This window comes from Euprymna scolopes, chromosome 1 (genome assembly GCF_053919585.1).
Source record: "Euprymna scolopes isolate OS-2025 chromosome 1, ASM5391958v1, whole genome shotgun sequence".
Lineage (NCBI taxonomy): Eukaryota > Metazoa > Mollusca > Cephalopoda > Sepiida > Sepiolidae > Euprymna > Euprymna scolopes.
The window spans coordinates 95,076,017-95,091,347 of record NC_136482.1 but is presented as its reverse complement, the minus strand read 5'-3'; the positions used below and the strand labels follow the sequence as shown (position 1 = coordinate 95,091,347).

General features: G+C 28.4%; 1 long non-coding RNA gene and 1 pseudogene across 1 annotated transcript in view; one reads left to right on the top strand and one right to left on the bottom strand.

The window, feature by feature from the left end:
* Positions 1–7,677: 7,677 nt before the first annotated feature.
* The window catches only part of LOC145252101 (uncharacterized), a 37,276-nt gene continuing 29,622 nt past the window's right edge, over positions 7,678–15,331 (bottom strand). The window contains exon 2 of the long non-coding RNA XR_013863586.1: positions 7,678–11,089. This is a non-coding gene — a long non-coding RNA (uncharacterized LOC145252101). The remainder of the gene's footprint in view (positions 11,090–15,331) is intronic.
* On the top strand, positions 13,977–14,133 carry LOC145284750 (U2 spliceosomal RNA; annotated as a pseudogene).

Genomic DNA, 15,331 nt, shown 5'->3' with positions numbered 1-15,331 from the left:
GGTCAATTTTTAATACTAAGTTTTTATATTATATAAAATCTATTTGAGTGAAGGGCTTATATTTGTTGGCCATATAAGGCTTTCGATCATCCATGTGACTAAACTTAATGAATGAGGTCACAAGAGATCACTTTAATTTATTTGTAAATTAATGTTGAAATAATTTTATAATCCCCACTTTCAAAAGTTAAAAAAAAACTCATTTCTATTTAATTCTATTTAGAGTAATCGTTCACTCTCTTCCAATTGTAAAGATTTAAAAAACGCCCAACAAAGCTGAATTAATGTTCAAAAGAATTAATGATTTAACATTGAACTCTTTAGAAAAATTGCTTTTTCCTTTTAGCAATTTTTTAAAAATACCACATGCAAACTACATGATTGAACAAGACTGTAAATTTTAAAGACTATAGATACTTATACTAAAACATATTTGTAATTATATTTTCTTAAAACAAATTCTTTTTTGTAATAGTATTTTAGTTTTTGCTGCAATTCAAGCTTTCAAAAAAAAAAATGGCTGGTGTTAACATTTTTCTTTTTTTTTTTTATATTTGATTTTAAGGTCATTTAAGCTTTGAAATATTTTCATTTTCTTGATTTCATAACAAGTTCACAGTGGTCCATGACGTAAACGAATGTATGTTTATGCGGCGTTGTATTATTAAGATTAATTACTCTACTTGTTCAAACTGTTTTTTACATAAATTATGCCCCTCTTTTCCTCAAATAATGTGCTTTCTTTCCTCCATTTCGTTTACATGATTTATACCTCTACCCATTATTTTTTTTAAATTCCCTTTCCTCTTTTCTTCTCTTTTATATGTATTATCCATTCTCGTTCATTACTCTTGATTACATATCACCTTTCTTTTCTTTTTCATGTTATTACTTTTCATATTACTCTTATTTTAAGTGCAGTATTTTAATTAAATCTCTTTTTATGTGATTGTTTATCAATATTTTTTATTTCTTACTTTATATTTATTAAAATTATTTTGTCATACTTTTTTTATGAATGACAACATCTTTAAAGATTGTTTTCTCTCTCTAACTATTGCCAGTATTTTTTGTTTTCAATTCCCCCCTTTACTCTAATCTCTCTCTGTTGTCTTCTATTTCTTAAGTTGCCCCTTTACCCTTGCCCCCCCCTCTCTCTAACACATTTCATTTCTATCGAAATTTTACTACTGTCACTTTCACTGTTATTTATGCACTTTAATTTTCTGTTTTGTTTCTTCTCTTTCTATGTCATCATCATCATTTCTTATATTTTTCACTCTATTCTTCATTCTCATCTACTCCCTTCCATTTCTTCATTCTTGTATATCCCTCCTCTATTCATTCATTTTTTTAAACTGATAAATTATTGGTTTCTTCTGTTTCAAAACTAACCTTCCATATCTCAAAATGTACATTTTTGCACCTCTTAATTAAAAATAACCATTTCCTCCAATTATTTATTTGCTGAAACTGAATTGCAAACATTTTTTTTGTGCACAGAATTGATACTTTTGACAAACCTGCAACAAATGACAAATCATGAGACAGCCATTCACTGCAAGAAAAATTTCAATTTCAATCTTTTGAATCCTTTTAAATGTTCTACAAAATTCCTATGATTTAATATACATTTTCACCATGACTGCCGCCATTTTTATTTTTTGTGTATGGTGAGATGATTGTTTCTCAGTTTAAACTAAAATTTAAAGTTACAAACATTTTTACAAAATTGCTGTAGATTATCAAATTTGTAAACTTTTGAAATTTCATTGAATTTATGGCACCAAAGATTTTGGAGGCTTTATCTCTTCTCGTATATAATATTGAAAAAGATAAATTCTTTCTTGTAATTTATAATAAAACTATTCAAACTTTGAAACCTCATGCCATACAGAATTAGTGAATAAAATAGAAAGGAAATTCTGTAATGTGGTTATGAATCCTTATTTAAGAGCAAGTATAAAAATGATTCCAAAACTTCTTAGTTATAATTTTTCCAACATCTCTAATATCATAAACTCTAATCTGCTTACTGTGATACTATAGTGTATAAACTGTCTGAGTGAAAGCCTTTCTGAACCTGGGATATCTTATTCTAAAACTAGTTTTGAATAATTTTTAAGACTAGCAACAGTCACACACACACACATATATGTATTTCTAGAATAATGCTGTTTATTAACTGTAATAAAATAAAGCTAAAAGTTTAGTTTACAACCAATAATTATTAAAGTCTATAAAATCTTTGTAGTTTTAACTGAAAAGATTTTTTTTTAAGTTTGAGTTAACTCAAACATATTATATAGTCCATTTAAACATTGATTTCTGCTTAATTGTTATGGTTAAGCAACGTCTGCCTTGGTCATTACCAAATTAAATATTATTTAAGTATTGTAAAGGTTTTGAGTTGAAAAAGTTGAGTTCCAAATGAAGAGTTCCAATAAACAAAAGCTTTCATTTTCTTTTAATATTTCTAATGGAAACTGCAGTAAAATTCAAGCATTGAGAAATTTAATTTCTGAAATGATTACCACCAACTTATTAGTTTTCATGTTTCCTTTAAATATATAGGAAAAGTGGAGAGATCATTCATGGGTCAAAAAAAATTAGACTAGCTGTTTCTATACAATTAACATCCATTTGTGATAGTTTCATTATGGATACTCATCTGACTTTTAGTCAATTTGTTATAGATGAATGGAACAAGCTTTTTGCAAAAAAAATGTTTGTAAATGTCTTATATTGTTTAGCAATATAAAATTAGAAAATGGCTTCTAGAGCAAAACATTGGGCCTATAAAACATTAGTTTTAAAGTTGGTTGGCTCAATACAATTATATTAAAAATGACCTTTCTTATTTAGTTGATTATTAAGAGTGTTTTCATTAGAGTATGAATTTTGAACGAATTGCACTTTTAAGAGTAGCATTTCATTATATGGAATATTTTTATTTAATTCTTTTGTCAGACGAATCTTTAGATCTTGTATTTCAATATGTGTCTTGTAACAACTTTATCCATCAGTTGATATCTCTTCTTTTGATAGCTCTTGATATCTGAATTCTTGGTATACATGGTTCTGATTTTACTGTAAAGAGATTGATCAGCTCTTTACTGAAAATGTTCAAATATAACCATCCTGTCTTAACACAGGTCGCCTGAAAAAAAAAAAAAAATCTGGAATTGTAGGAGTAACTAATATAGATGAAATTTAAAAAAATTTTATTGAAGAAAAAAACCAAAAAAAAAAACCATAATTTTCTATAGAAGAGTAGAAGAACATTGAAATAATTCCAGATTTTTTTTTTTTTTTTTTTTTTAAACAACCTGAATTTTCATTATTTGTGAATTTATAGTTGGCTTTCAAACATCTTTGGAGAATCCTCAAGCATTTTTTTTATTTTGGTATATTGTATTAGTCAGTTTTTGTATCACACTCTCAACATGCATCAACCCCAAATGCTGTGTTTCATCCTTAATATCAAGCAACTGCTTTCCCATCTTTAAACATCCCTGGCATCAACTCTTCTAAAACTGGAAGAACTTTGAGATGAACCTTAAATATCTAAAAGGACCAGATAATGTTTCATTTGTCCCCTACTTGGCCTTATTTACCCCATCAATAACTCTGCAATTTAAAATAGATCAAAACAATGTTAACGAGTACACATGTTGCCATTGACAACCATTTTCTAAATTGCAAAGTGGATTATGTTCAACTTTCTTGCCCCAATAACACAAACGCATAAACACTTTTGTACCAGTTATTTTCTCCTCCTTGGAGATGGGTACTTCATCAAAAATTGATGAGATTCCATTAATGATTTTGAGAGGCGAAAAGTAAAAAATTTAAATTGTAGACTTGGTGATCATTTGAAAATTGTCTTTTTTTTTTTTTTTTTTTTTCTGTAAAAAAAAAAAAAAAAAAAAAAATGGACTAATATTGAGATAAAGTTCATTTGTAATTCTAGTATGGTTTTATTAATGTCAATAATATTCTTGCACTATTAATGTGGAAAAGTAAGGGTCGTCTAAGTCAAAATCCAAACAATTTTTGTAGCTTTTTGTGTTGATTGCATGTGAAAATTTAATTTAAACTTAATTTGATTTCTGTTTTCTGTGATTTTATGTATTTTGTAAATTCCTACCAAACCTCTGTTTCAAATTATTCACTGATATATATTTTTTTCATTTAAGAACATTTTAGTACTACACAATTACATTTTATCTTCTGATAGATTTACAAAATAAGTAAAAAAACAATATTTCTGTAATTAACCAGACTCTCAGTATTTTCAATTTTGACTGCACAGATTTTGCAGCTATTCTTGGTTGAGTATTAAAAAGAAAAAATGTTAAATGTTTACTTTTTCTTTATTGGAAAAATAAAATATTTTGTGATATTTTTTAAATTTTTATTTTTTAAATATAAAAAATGAACAAGAACTTAAAAAAATGTTTATTTCTATGTCCTTATTTCTTTTGATTATCAAAGTTGAACAAAAATTTTATTTTATTTTTTTCTTGATTTTTCACGTGGGATTGTTGATGAATTTGTGCAGCTTGAAAAGTTATACAAATACACAGAAGATTGAAAGTTTGAATAAATTACAGAAATAATCAAAATATTTCTCAAAACATCAAAATAATTTAAATAATAAAAATGAAGTTTTGATAAAATTCGACAAGCGATACCTGAAGGAGGTTACATTGACCAAAATATGAAAATAATATTTAAGATGAGAACAGTAGTCCAAAGAATCCAAATGATACAAATAATCAATCCACTTCTAAAATAATCCAGAAACAAAGAAAAACATATTCTAGGATTCCATGTTGAATAGTTTATCAATGATTAATATTGAATAAAATAAATTTGCTAATTGTACTGTAATAATTGTGGTAGATTGATGATTAGTGCATTTATAATAGCATCATTAATGCATTCCTTAATTAATGATTGCTCTAAAAATATGATCTTATACCAGAGTTGGTTTTAGTTCTAATATCTAAAATGTTAATATAAGCATTTTTATTTTATTTTAAGGGAAAGTATATTAATCTCACACTATGTAACTTAGACTTAATATCATCTATAAAAAAAAGTTTGAAAATCTTGATTTTTATATGCATTGCAATAATCTTAGACAATTGAATTTGAACGGAATCAATCCTCAAGAGTGCCAAGCTTCAAAACTGAGATAGCAAGCTGTCTGAAAATGTCAGACGCTTGATTAAGGGAAATAAGGCGATAAAATGGATGATGATGATAACTCTTACATAATGATTGAGAAAACACACTTTATTATACTCCATTTGTTAAAATAAGCCTATCAATAAACAAATATGAGATTTCATATGAATACTTTCATGAATTATAATGAAAACTCTAACAATATTTTTAACTAATTAAATCTGAACAAAGAAATTATGCATTAGAAAAAAAAGAAGTTATATGCATTGTTTTTCATCAAAGTGGCTATGATTCATTATGTATCGTCCAAGGCAGGTAAATTAGATTGATATATTCAAATTACAACTCTCCTTTATATTCACTTTAAAACTGATACAATGCATTTAAATCAAATCTTATCTCAATAATAAATATTGTTTAAAATGATATTGCTTAGTGTAAATAGCAGGTCGTTTATTAAGCTGGGTTCAAAATTGAAATTGATGCACAATGGGTATTTATTTTTTGAACTCCACAGATAATTTGTGTTATCAAAATACCTCTTTACTGTTAAGAGAAGCACTTGTTAATGTTCTTTAAATTTAATACTAACAGTATTTTTTATAGAGCAGTATCTATCAAAAGAAGCTGGTCATTTTGTTTAGACAAGTCTGTGCTGAGAAAAGCTAAGTACATACTATAAGAAACTACATAATCTATTAACTTTGGACACAGAACATGTACAGCCAAAGTGATAAAAAGCACTTTTAAAGCAAGTTCGTTTTTATTGCTCTGTCTCTGATTTTAGGTTGAAATGCAATCATCATTGCTATAGATGTGCACATATGTACATTCAATATCAATGAAAGATATGCGTACTGCAGTAGACTGTAATATTGTAGTATTAACAATTTTTACATTCATTTTTGTAATATCTTTTATCTCATATTTTCTAACTTGTTCAATCTGTTAAAAATAATTTCTTAGAATTGTAAAAGGTGCTTTTGAAGGCTTAGAATGCGGCAATGTACAGTCGTTATGAGCAGATCAATAAATAAATAATTGAATGATTTAAAAAAATTTTTTTATTTACTTGAATGGTTTGTTTTTCTTTTTTTTCAACTGTGGATGGTATTTATTCCATAGGTTCTTTCAAGTGACCCCCCCCCCAAAAAAAAAACCAAACCATTCAGGTAAAAAAATAAGAATAAAAAAAATTATTGAATTATTATTTATCTGCTCATAACGACTATACATTCAAAAACTTTTATCCGTTAAACAATGCTTCAAGCAAATCACGCCATACTTCTTACTCTTAGAATTGCATTTCCAGATAATTTTGAATAACCTACAAAAACTTCAAAGAAATGAAAAGTCTCAACATTCATTTCTAAAAAGAAAAAGAAATGACATGCATTTACTAATGATGACTTTGGATACGAATATGTCTTTGTTTCTTTATTTGCTGTGGTTGGTATCTATTGCGACCGTGAAGATCTGATAATAAATAAGACAATATGGTGGTATATTTACAAGGGAATGTATCTACAGAAGTACAGAATAGCATGTTAAGATTAGATATTACAGAAAGTTTGCTCTCCCTCATTTGTCGTAGGTTACTCTATACATAATGTCTAGAAGAGTCCATAGAAATAGGATAGATCACCATCATTCCATGACAATATAAAAAATTTCTTGATTAAAAATTTTTTTTTTAATTAGCTAACCTTACACTTAACATTTGAGGTTTCATTTAAACATAGAATTAGAAATAAAACAATCTTTTTTTATGTCGTATATAAAATAATGTATTCTACATAAGTAGTTTATATATTTTGTATTTTTTTTTTTATATAAGAAATAAACATAAACCGCTTTTTCTTTAATTTTTGGTTAATTTCTATTACTTATTAAAATATTACATTTATAAAAAAATTACTTTAAAATTCTTAATTTTTTGGGCTAATTATAAAAATGTATCTTTTTTTCTAATACTTTTACATAAGAAACACTTGTACCTTTGAAACTATAATATTCATGACTAACATATTGCAAGCATTATTTCTTACTTAGCCATCTCAGTTAAGCTATGATGTTCTTAGTCAATGAAAATTCTTTCTGTAGCTCATATATCTTTTTTTTACCGACTACCTTTATACTCTAAAATGCGGAAACATCCAACAAAACTATTTCTCTTATTAAATTCTATGTGAAAGTAAAGTGGCTTTTATTATTGAAAAAAGATAACTTGGGAGATTTTATAAAATTTCTTGTCAAATATTAGATTTGTAAATCTGAGATTTTAAAGAATCTTTTTTTTTTTTTCAACTTTCCACTTCAAATAATTGTTTATGTATTTCTTTTTTTTTTTTTTTTTACATTTTATTTCCTTTCTTTTTTGTTTACATTTTTAAATTATGCTAAATTATTATCAATTAAATTGTGATTATGTTTTTAATTTTTTTTCAATTATTTTTTCATTAAAATTCAAAATAAATTCAAAATAAATTTTTCATATTAAATATATTCTATAATTTAATTGATTACATTTGACTAAACTCTATTCTAAATTGATGTAAATCTTATAAATTTTCAATCCCAATCATTAAATTATATTCTTGAAAAATGCATATCATTTTAAATATGAGCAAACACACCTTTTTTTTTTTTTTTTGATGTATGAAAACATATTTTATTCATTTTTTATTATTAAAATCATTTAAAAAGAAAAATTTATCAAAACATTTAAAAAAAAAAAAGAAAGAAAAAAAAATCCCATATTTCCAAACCTTCCAAAAGACTGGTTCATGTCCACTCTGAATAGCTCTATCCCATCCCCACCTGCCAAATAAATAAAAGAACATTTTGAAACTGCTATGCCTCTCCCCAAATCAGCATCCACCATCATGTCACCTGAGACCATTGGAGATTCCTCACCTGAAATGTTCTAATCGCCAATATTGAGTTTTGAACAAATCTTTGTCACAACCAGCCAGAAAAAGTTTTGCAAAAAAACAAAAAAAAAACAAAGGTTCCAGATTCTGTCCATGTAATCTCGTCCTCTTCCCTACCCTGCCAGCCAACCCCTTAACCCATTTCCATACCTCCTTTTAGTATGTGAATTAAGTTAGACAATGATTTTGGGTCAATTTTTATTTTTTACCATATCTCATACTGAGGATGTGTCTTATTGAAAAGTTTTTACATCATTAATAGTCCATTTGATTGAATCGAAAACAAAACAAAAAATATATATATATATAAGAACGATAATGCGCTTTCATTTTAATTTCCTCAGCGAAACATGAATTGAAAATATGAGATTTATTTTGCTAATGGCAGATTGTTGAAAGTCGTTAGGAATTGAACAAATTAGACAAAGATCCTCTACTTTATTAAATATTTACTATTAGAGAAACTATGATACTGAACTATGAAATGGTCATTGTGTGAAATAAGATGATAAACAAAGATATATATTGTCGTTGAATACTCCCTTAGTGTTTACTATGTATGCCCACTAACTTGGCATTTATAGGCAATTAATTTCCCTCAATTCTTCTATTAATTGACAGTGGTCTTCTAGTAGATTGCTGGCATACAAAGTCAAGGATAACTGTGACTGGGTTCGAACTAGCAGTAATTATCTCTTTCTACTCTGATGAGTGCACAAGTATGAAACAGTAGTGTCTGTAGATATAAAAATAATTGTTAATATTTATTTAAGGATACTATAGTTATACACATATATGGCAATATATATTAGATATATAATGATTCCCTATGGAGAGGAAATGCAGAAACCGTTGTTTAGATTAATTGTCATATATATATATATATATATATATATATATATATATATATATATATATATATATATATATATATATTCATAACTTATGACCTAGTTTTATTCACATATTGAGTACTGCTGAAGTAAATGCTGAGGATCAATACATCTAATATCAAATTACTCCTTATAACAATTTATGTGGATACACAAAATATTACAATATATACAAGAAAGATATTTTTACATTCATATGATGTTTCGGTAAAATTCATACCCTCATCATAAAAGACAAGAAAAAAACTTGTGTATTCTTTCCAAATTAATAATAATGAAATTAATTAATTAAATTAGTGCACATCTGAAGATGTTATGAATAAATTTTACTAAAACGTCATTATTCTTTCTTGTTCTTGTCTATATCTTGTCAAATATTTTCTTTTTTTTTTTTTTTTTTTTTGCGCTCACACACACATAGTTACAATTATAAAAACATAGATACTATGTGCGTTTATGAATAATATTTCAAATTGTAACAAATATTAAGCTCAATGAAAGTGAATTTCCACTTTCACAGCATGTATACCATTAGTTATCATTCCCAAACCAAAAATATAAGCTTTTCTTCATAGGTGTGAATTTTGGTTTTGGAATGGTAACTAATGATATAAACTAGGAGTGGCCAACCTTTTCATCTTGTGTGCCAATATTTTTTTACAATCAATTCTGATGCGCGACATAAACATTCACTTCCTTTCTGTCTTTCAAACTGTGTTGTAATACGGACATATTTTGAAGTTATAATAACTTGTATTTATTTAAAAACTATATATGCTCTATAATTTTGTTATATAACAAACATGTAAACAAACATTGACCAATTTATTAAAAAAAAAAAAATGACAAATGTAATATTTGTATAGGAAAGAATTTCGCTTTTTAACATGTAATTCCTGTTGATCGTTTCAATTATTTTAGAAATAGTAATAGGAACATATGAGCATAAATGAATATGAATAAATATAATCTGAATAAATATAAATATAAATATTTATGAATAGATATAAATAAATATGAATATAAATAGATATGAATAAATATAAATGAATATGAATAGATATGAATAAATGAGTAGAAGGGGCTTAGTTTCTTGTCATCATCAAAAGGATACAATGCATCACTTGTAAGCATCTAATGTGCCACAAGTTGGCCATCCCTGATATATATATATATATATATATATATATATATATATATATACACACACACACACACAATATTGCTTATGGACAATGAAATTAAAGTATGTCAGCAAGAGTTAAAAAATGAAATGGAAATAGTATGTAGATATGTAAGTAAAACAGAACCTATATAATCAAGTTTCACAATCTATGCTCTTTGCAAAATATCCTCTTTTTTTTCTAAATAAATTTAAAGTTTGAAGTATACTGAAAATCTATAAGTGAAAATATTTTTGTTTATGGTAGTAAACTATCTTTTAATAATTCACACTAAAGATAAAAATAAACAGCTTTCTCTGAACATTTTTATACTCTTTTCTACAACTAATTTCTGCATGTTTTTTTTTTTTTTTTTATTAATATCTGTTTTCTAAAACCAGGAAAGACTATTAATGTGAAAGATTTTAGAGCTTCTTTGCAATATGAAGCAAGGTAAAAATTGACCCATTTTCCTCTTCTCCCTGTTCCCAAATAAGCAGCCATTTCTGTCACTGTCAAACATTGTGATCCGTTGAATTAAAATGAAATAAAAGACAATTCAGTCAAAGAAATATGTTTGCATATGAATGCAAAATAAAACTGTTGATGTAAATACCTCATTTTTCTTTGTAAAATCTGAGGAATAAATAAATTCGTTTCATAATTTTTTACAAATGTTTTGTGTTTTTTTGTTTGTTTGTTTTGTCCCAATAAATATGTACAAATGCTATTTTCAATTGTTGCAATATGAATTTGTACGATGGTGTGTCCGTGTGGTGGGGTTGATTGATTTGAATTTAATAAAAGTTGATAGTGTTATGAAATATCATGTGAAATCTTGACATCTGAGGACATATGTAGGGGCCAGACTCGATTGGTCGTGTTTTGGCATCAATTTGACCAACTGAAAAAAAAAAAAAATATGTTTCTGATATATATATATATAAGAACAATCAAGGCAATGGGAATGAAATGGTTACTCGACACAAGCAAGTGTAAACTTCAACCTAATATAAATATTTATATATAAATATATTAATCCCATTCAAATAAAAATTAAAAAAAACTCCATACAAACACAATACAGGGTAGAGCTTGTCATAAGGAAATGAGAATAAATTAAGACTGTAAATTTATTGTTCAACAGAATACTCAAAAAAACAGTTAAAAAAAAAAAAATTCTTATTCTGCAGAGTTTCAAAAAATGCTATTCTTGCTATTCTTCTTCACTTCAGAAGAAAGAAAGAAATTAGCAACTTATTATTATAGCCGAGGTAAATTTTGCTGGTTATGGCATTAAATGAAACAGCACTTTATGATGGTTCATCATAAATGGGGAGGAAAAAAAAAAGTGTTCATGTCAGTTAGAAATATGTGAAAATATGGAGGAAATGGGGGAAAAAACCCAAAACAAATGAGGAGTTCCAGCATGCATGAAGACTCACTCAATGGTAAATCCAAAAAGCAAAGGAATTAAAATAAAACAAAAAAACAAATAGTCAAAATTTGAAAGTCAGTGGAACGCGCAAGTGAGTTGTAAAGTGAAAAATAATCCAAATAGAGTAGTAATTTCAGAGCGAGAAATAATCTGATTGGAAAAGAAGTTCAATGTAGCCTCCATGAATAAAAATTGCTGTTGCTGAAAAAGCCCCCAAATCATAGTTGATTTTCAGTTATTTACACATAACCAACTGAATTGCAGGGTTGGTTTGACGCCAAACCAACTTTGCGATTTTTGTTGAGTATTAAGAAAAAAAAAGTCATCTGAGAAGTCTCAATAATCGCTCAAAAATTAAATGAAAACTGATAAAAACTCGCTTGATAAACGTCATCAATCATGCAAAAATGTAATGATTTACCAGTGTTTTGTTTAACTTTCGAGCGATTGAGATTTCCCAGATAAACATTTAATGTCAGGCATTTTTTTCTTTTTCTAACTTAACTCTCGACATTACTTGTTTCAAAGTAAATACAATAGAACCCCGGGATATGGTAGCTCTAAGATAAGTTGTTTTTTTTCAGGTTATAATGTGGAATACAGTATTTTTCCAGCCCCTGGTTACAATATTTTCCCCGCCTTACAGTGTTATTTATAATTTTATTTGATTATATACATGTGTATTATATACTGTACTGTATTTTGTTACTAATTTTTAATACCGTATCCTGGGGTTCTACTGTAAATGCTTTAAAATATGTTAAAACATCAAAGATTTATCCAGGTAAGTAGAAGAATTATTTTGCCTTCATCGTCGGGTAGTGTTCGAGGCATCCCTCAGATCCGTGTTGGAGCATGCCTCACTTAAGGGAACAGTTTATCAAGATGTATTCGATAGTCAAAAAAACAAAAAAGCAAAATTTAATTAACATCTTGTGCATTTCAGAGGCTACACTGGAGATTGATGACCTAATACGACAGTCAGTGTAATCGGATTGAACCAGCTTCCGCTGAAGACTGAAGTTTGTAAAGAAATTAAATTCAGAAGCAGTCCTCAATTGCATTTATATCCCTGTCAAGGGAGGTGACAACATTGTTTTTGCCAGGAGGTGTCACTGTGTTGGATAATATAAAGGAGGGGGAAGCATGAGTCAGGTGGTTTCTATTTTCACGTTGGTTCATTCTTTTTAAAATTTGTGATTTTATCTGTGTTGGACCTTTGTCCACGAGTTAGTGTTTAAACTGCTGGCAAGCACTCATCTTCTCTTTGTGTAAGTTTACTGGGATTGTCTTTTTTTCGAATGAGTCAATAAACTAAATGAATTTATTTGTTATCTTGTGATAGGCATGCAGTTCTAAGAAAGAAACTTTGTTCATGGAATCTACGTTTAGGTTTGAGCACAGATAAAGAGTGGGGGTAATTATTGTTAGTGTTTTCTGCTAGATGGGTGTTTTTTGTGAAAGTTTGGCGAGGGGGGGGGCATAGATTGGAGCTCAGTCGAGCACCTGCCATGAAAATAACGATAAAGCAGAGACAAACTCACAACATCTCTTCTGTGAGAAAGAAGTTGTAGGGAAGAGAAAAGGACATCCCCCACAAGACTACGAAGTCTATTTTGAACTCTATCAAAGCAGGATAAGTCCTTTCTAGCAGCTCCTGCCCAGATGTGGCAACAGTACTTCATCCTTGGACATATTTGGCTCTTATATAGATAGAGAATTGCATCAGCAGTGAGATATCTACTGGGTCGATAGAAGGATCCCACCATTTTTCCAGCAGCCTTGGCAACGGATTTAATGTATGAATTCCATTTAAGATCAGAAGTAAAGGTCAAGCCCAGAAGCTTGTCAAAACATGAGGACTCCCCAAGACGAGAGCCATTCATTTTAATTGATGCCAGATGGGGATCAGAGCGTTGATGATGACATTAAATGACTTCATGCTTTGTCTGGAGCGATTTCCATAATAAATAAATTCCCAACAAATAAAGTGGATGCCATGACCGGAAATCAAAACCAAAAACTTGAGATTTTCAGTTTGAAGTTTTACCAAATTCATTTATGATTCTCCTAACTGAGCAAAATATGCTTCTCTAATCACACATTATTAGCCTGAAAGGATTACGTGTGACTAGAAAAGCATATATTTGCTACTAATTTTGTTTTGGTTGATCATTACTTTCGTTTGCTCTGTAATTATTATATATTATCTATACTTCGGCCGTTATCATTCTGTGCATCCCTAAAAAAGGAAAGTGGAATGTTCCAAATAAACCTTGTCACCCCTTAAAAGGAATGGAATAAAACAACAAAAAAATTGGTGTCGCTTTTAAGGCAAAGCTAATAAAAATGATTTGTTCTCTTTGGCCTTTTGGCCAAGATCAAAGTGTAGTATCTGTTCTTCAGATGCTACATTTCAATTTCTCGTTCTCTGTCAGTGGAAGAGAAATCCTTCACCGCTGGGGCAATTTTTTTTTCTTTTTCTTCACATTAAAAAAAAACGACTCTGGTGTCTAAATCTGTCCCGTGGGGAGTTATTGTAAATAGGTACTATATTTAATGTAAAAAAGTTTTAATATTACAAAAGTAACTTCTGATTTAATTACAAAATGCCCTGGAAATGTCCCTTCTTATTAATTATAAAACGCCGTGGAAATGTATCTTCTGATTAATAATGAGATGCCCCGGAAATGTCTGTTCTAATTAATTATAAAATGCCCTGGAAATGTCTGTTCTGATTAATTATAAAATGTTCTGGAAAATGTCCCTTCTGATTATTTTTCCTTTTTTTTACTTGTCTCCCCACAAGGGCAGAGTTAGACATGAGGTCGGTTTTAAATTTGAGGGGAAAACAGCTCCCCAAAAGGGGCAGTCTGGTCAGTTTATGATTTAAACATTACTTTATTTCGAGTATATTTTTAACAGGGGGGTGAGGGATTGAAATCAGTCCCGGAAATGGCTGAAACCGTTTATACATTAAACATTATTTTATTTCATGTATATTTTTAACAGTAGAGTGGGGAATTTGTAGTCAGTCCTTGAAATAGCTGCAACCAATTACGTTTTAGACATTACTTTATTTAATGTATATTTTTTAACAGTGGGGTGGAGGATAAGAAGTCAGTCCCGGAAATGGCTGAAACAGTTTACAATTTAAACATTACTTTATTTCATGTCTATTTTTAACATTAGGGTGGGGGATATGAAGTCAGTCCCGGAAATAGCTAAAATAGTTTACAATTTAGACATTACATTATTTCATGTATATTTTTAACAGTGGGGTGGTGGACATGAAGTCAGTACCGGGATTGAATGAGATAGGTGGAAAGTATATACTGGCAGAATATGCAGTGTCACCCAGGATTGGATAAGATAGGTGGAACATATATACTATGAGAATACCCAGAATTGATTAATGTTTTTGTAATAAAATAATCAGCCCAGGCAATATACCAAAGTTATTATTTTAGTAAGGAGGGCAATAATGTGGGTTAAATTTATGAAAAATAATTGTCATAATTAGTATCATATCCAAGAGTTATGAAAAATGATGAAATGCCAGTAATTGATTGGTGTGTTTGTAATGAAATGATCAGTCCAGACAATATATCAAAGTTTTTATTTTAGTAAGGTTGGGCGATAATGTGGGTTAAAATTATAAAAAAATGATTGTCGAAATTAGTAACTTATACAAGAATTATTAAAAAA